The sequence below is a fragment of the Sinocyclocheilus grahami genome, unplaced genomic scaffold (assembly GCF_001515645.1).
Source record: "Sinocyclocheilus grahami isolate Dianchi unplaced genomic scaffold, SAMN03320097.WGS_v1.1 scaffold47.1, whole genome shotgun sequence".
Taxonomy (NCBI): domain Eukaryota; kingdom Metazoa; phylum Chordata; class Actinopteri; order Cypriniformes; family Cyprinidae; genus Sinocyclocheilus; species Sinocyclocheilus grahami.
Window position 1 is genome coordinate 4,288,449 of NW_015505226.1, and position 4,872 is coordinate 4,293,320.

General features: G+C 39.7%; 1 protein-coding gene across 1 annotated transcript in view; it reads left to right on the top strand.

Annotated features, from left to right (window-relative positions):
* The first annotated feature begins 304 nt into the window (after positions 1-304).
* LOC107582766 (bone morphogenetic protein receptor type-1A-like) overlaps positions 305-4,872 on the top strand; it is a 32,282-nt gene continuing 27,714 nt past the window's right edge. The window contains exon 1 of the mRNA XM_016268760.1: positions 305-431. The gene's annotated coding sequence lies outside the window, so the exon portion shown is untranslated. The remainder of the gene's footprint in view (positions 432-4,872) is intronic.

Sequence of the window (4,872 nt, forward strand, 5' to 3'; positions counted from 1 at the left end):
ACTTTATATGACATCCATGAGTATTGGATTCCTGCAGATCTAATTTGTTTTCTGACTTTAGTAATGGGGAATTTGTTAGCAATGTTGTTAAAGACAACAAACTTCCTCCTTTACCCAGAAGAGGCTCAATGGCAGTTTGCATTTTATCTCCATAGTCAGAAGTTCTGATAAAGCTCCTCTGATATAGTATAATTGTTGTTTGTGGGTGCTTTATGCAGTAGTGGCTTCCTAATGACATTTTTCTTTAGTTTTTCAATGGATGGTATAATTATCTTTTTCTTTGCTCCCCATTTCTTTTTAGGTACTACAAAGTTTTTTTTACAGGAGCTTGTGGCTTTGCTCTGTGATCAGCTCCAGACAGAAGACTCTGAATGCTGATACTCATGAGTACACTTCATCATCATGTGCTGCCACACTTGCTACCCTGTGAGGTAAGAACCTGCTGCTTCCTGTTGCAGACTAGTGTATGATGCTCTTCTTTAATTTAACTCTGTTTATTCCTTTACCCTGTGGTCTTTGTGTTTTTATACTTTTTCTTTTGTAAATCAGGTTCTGTTGTATTTCACAGAAGCTTTTGTGAAATTAAACTGCTGGTAAATGGTTGGAGTGATCTACTCACTGTTGACAAAGGGTAGGGCTGAATGATTAATTGCATTTGCAATAATATCGCAATATGAAAAAATGCGCAGAGGCTGTGATTACACTCGGTCACGTGACACGCGAGAGAAAAGAGGTGTGTTCGACTTGAAGATCGATCAGTGTATGACATCAAAATACGGCGAGAGAAAGCATAAGGAGACATCCGCGCTCTCTTATAGCTCTCGCAGTAATACTTTGATGACACACACCCATCGGTCTAAGCAGCGCTGCTTCAAGCTGATTTTTTTTATAGGTTTAAAGGAGGGCGCGACCAAAAAAGTTTGAGAACCACTGGTCTAAAGTTAACAGACAGTGTTTAGTGCAGTCCACATGTGACTTTGAATTACCTAAAGTAGTGTGGTAAAGCAACAGATTTGTTTTTATATTTCTGCAATCTACTTTAATTTGTGTGATTTGTTACTGACTTTCATATTAATGTTTACACCAGGATTATTTGTAAGTGCTTTATGTTGTCATAATTATTACATGCTTACAAGGTTGGAAGTTCAACAAATCAGTCAATATACTACTGTGATTGTAGTTGTTAAATAAAAATGTCATTCATATCAATTCATGCATCACCTAATTTCATCGTAACATATAGGCCTGGCCTACAGAAAAGAACATTTATGTTTAATCTATCTAATAGTGTGTTGGTCATGCTATACAATGATTTATAGCTTGTCTTTGTTGAATAATACAGAACATAAAGAGCTTAAAAAAAATAATTGCATATTAAATCGCAATATCGGAAAAAAAAAATCGCAATTCGATTATTTTCCAAAATCGTTCAGCCCTAACAAAGGGTCACCTCTTTTTGAAAGACTTACTCCATAGCCAATTACATTAGTAAATGCTGCAATTTTTCTTTACTTCCTCCACCTTTGGCTGTATTTTCATAGGGAGAGAAGAAACATACGGCAACCTTGATTACCGAAGCCCAGAGTTTAACCCTTAACCCTGTGCCTGAGACAGAGACAGACCTATGCAATCAGCGAGTTTCCTGTTTCATAATTATTGGTGCTTGATTGGTCTGTCAGAGAATAGATACCCTGCAGCCCACCTCCACCGTTCCACCCCGCATTAATGACCCACGACATATGAGAACCATGTTTACATGCAGAACTCCAAACCGCCACATCGAAGGGATCACTGTTGGGATTTTCTCAGGTACTTAAGGGCTTTACTTTTGATTAGACTGTAGTGCGAGTTTAGATGTCGCTCAGAGGCATGGGTCAATCAATGCGTGATGTAGCGAGTCCTATGGACCTGGGATGTTTACATGGGGCTGGTGGGATGGCTGGCTGGAGGGAGGGGCTGTTCCACTCAATTGCAGCCACATGTTTGCAGAGGATGTGGAGCTGAACAAGGCCGTGTGATCTGCCAGGCTTTAAACAGGGCCTTCGCCTGTGGGCATCTCTAAAGTTTTCCAGTGTGTTCCTCCAGCCTCTTCGTTACTGTGGTTTCTGGGCAAACACACTACCCTGTTGCCGTACAATTTTGCATTCATAAAATGCACTCAGGCTGCCTGAGATTCCCATACAATTGCTCAGACAAATCCGTTCTTGTACTGACTTACACTAACACACAGACCACACACATATAACTAAGTTGCACTGAGATGGGGCATAGAATATTTCATATGTGCCGGCGAACATTTGCAAAAAGCAGAAGCAGGACAATTTTCTAATGTGCACATGAAGCATAACGAAAAGTGATATTGTCAACTAACTCTGGTTTTTGTTTGTATTACTTTGGCCACCTGTTTTATGTGGTCTGTTTGTCTGTTTTGACCTGTTTATATATGTATATATATATATCTTTTTTTGGGTATGAGTGCTTTGTCTTTTGGAGCAATCGCACAGCACTTAGGCCAACTGTAGCTAGATGAAACCGAGCTTGCTGGTGCAACATCTCAAAAAATGGACTGGCATGAATTCTGTAGGACTAAATGGTTTACATTTAAAAAAGACAAATTATTGTTTTATTCTGACTAAAATTAAAGTTTTAAAGTACACATAAACGCACTAATTGTTGGATCTAGGATCAAAGTGTCCAGATGTCACACTTTGACTGAAGAACAAAGCCTTTTACTGTTCTTCCTGCTGCTGTAATTAGGTAAAAAGTCAGTGTAAAGTTGTAAAATGACAGACATTTAGTAGTTTAAATGCTTGGCCTTTTATGGAAAATGAAAAGAGGTTGATTGACCAAATGGCATAGCTCATCCAAAAATGGAAATTCTGTCATCATTTACTCATCCTCATGTTTCTCCAGACATGTATGACTTTGTCTTCTGTGGACACAAAAGAATATTCTGAAGATTCCATACATTGAAAGTCAATTAAATCAGTGTTGTTTTGGATCCCTTTGACTTTTATTGTATGACCAAAATAGTTGAATCAGTTATTTTGTCACAGAAGAAAGCAGGTCTTACAGGTTTGAAATGACTTGAGGTGAGTAAATGATGACAGAATTTTCATTTTTGGGTGAATGATCCCTTTAGAGGCATGGGGTTTTCTTAAAAATATGCCTTTTTAATTCTCATACTCTGGACTTGTTTACATGTAATTTCCCTGATCTGCCCAAGAACCTTTGGGCTGAGTTTTCCACTTATACCAAATTCCTCATACAGGGCAAGAAGATCTTGTGCAGTAAGAAAGCTTACCACAGATGATAAAACCTCTTTATCATCCCACAGCCATGGAATTTGTGAGCAGGTAGTGGAAAATACAATAACTCTTTCCTTTCTGTCATGCTCTAATGCCTTTTGAGAGACCGCAACTAAAACCTTGGTGCTTGTAAAAAAATATTCACCTTCATTGAAAATCGATCTCCATTCCAGCAGTGTCACAGTATCTCCAATACAGTGGGGCAAAAAAGTATTTAGTCAGCCACCAATTGTGCAAGTTCTCCCACTTAAAAAGATGAGAGAGGCCTGTAATTTTCATCATAGGTATACCTCAACTATGAGAGACAAAATGAGAAAAAAAAATTCAGAAAATCACATTGTAGGATTTTTAAAGAATTAATTGGTAAATTCCTCGGTAAAATAAGTATTTGGTCACCTACAAACAAGCAAGATTTCTGGCTCTCACAGACTTGTAACTTCTTCTTTAAGAGGCTCCTCTGTCCTCCACTGGTTACCTGTATTAATGGCATCTGTTTGAACTCGTTATCAGTATCAAAGACACCGGTCCACAACCTCAAACAGTCACACTCCAAACTCCACCATGGCCAAGACCAAAGAGCTGTCAAAGGACACCAGAAACAAAATTGTAGACCTGCACCAGGCTGGGAAGACTGAATCTGCAATAGGTAAACAGCTTGGTGTGAAGAAATCAACTGGCTACCATCAGTAACACACTGCGCCGCCAGGGACTCAAATCCTGCAGTGCCAGACGTGTCCCCCTGCTTAAGCCAGTACATGTCCAGGCCCGTCTGAAGTTTGCTACAGAGCATTTGGATGATCCAGAAGAGGAGTGGGAGAATGTCATATGGTCAGATGAAACCAAAATAGAACTTTTTAGTAAAAACTCAACTTGTCGTGTTTGGAGGAGAAAGAATGCTGAGTTGCATCCAAAGAACACCATACCTACTGTGAAGCATGGGGGTGGAAACATCAGGCTTTGGGGCTGTTTTTCTGCAAAGGGAACACGACGACTGATCCGTGTAAACGAAAGAATGAATGGGGCCATGTATCGTGAGATCTTGAGTGAAAACCTCCTTCCATCAGCAAGGGCATTGAAGATGAAACGTGGCTGGGTCTTTCAGCATGACAATGATCCCAAACACACCGCCCGGGCAACGAAGGAGTGGCTTCGTAAGAAGCATTTCAAGGTCCTGGAGTGGCCTAGCCAGTCTCCAGATCTCAACCCCATAGAAAATCTTTGGAGGGAGTTGAAAATCCGTGTTGCCCAGCGACAGCCCCAAAACATTACTGCTCTAGAGGAGATCTGCATGGAGGAATGGGCCAAAATACCAGCAACAGTGTGTGAAAACCTTGTGAAGACTTACAGAAAACGTTTGACCTCTGTCATTGCCAACAAAGGATATATAACAAAGTATTGAGATGAAATTTTGTAATTGACCAAATACTTATTTTCCACCATAATTCTTTAAAAATCCTACAATGTGATTTTCTGGAATTTTTTACAGGCCTCTCTCATCTTTTTAAGTGGGAGAACTTGCACAATTGGTGGCTGACTAAATACTTTTTTTACCCACTGTATATAT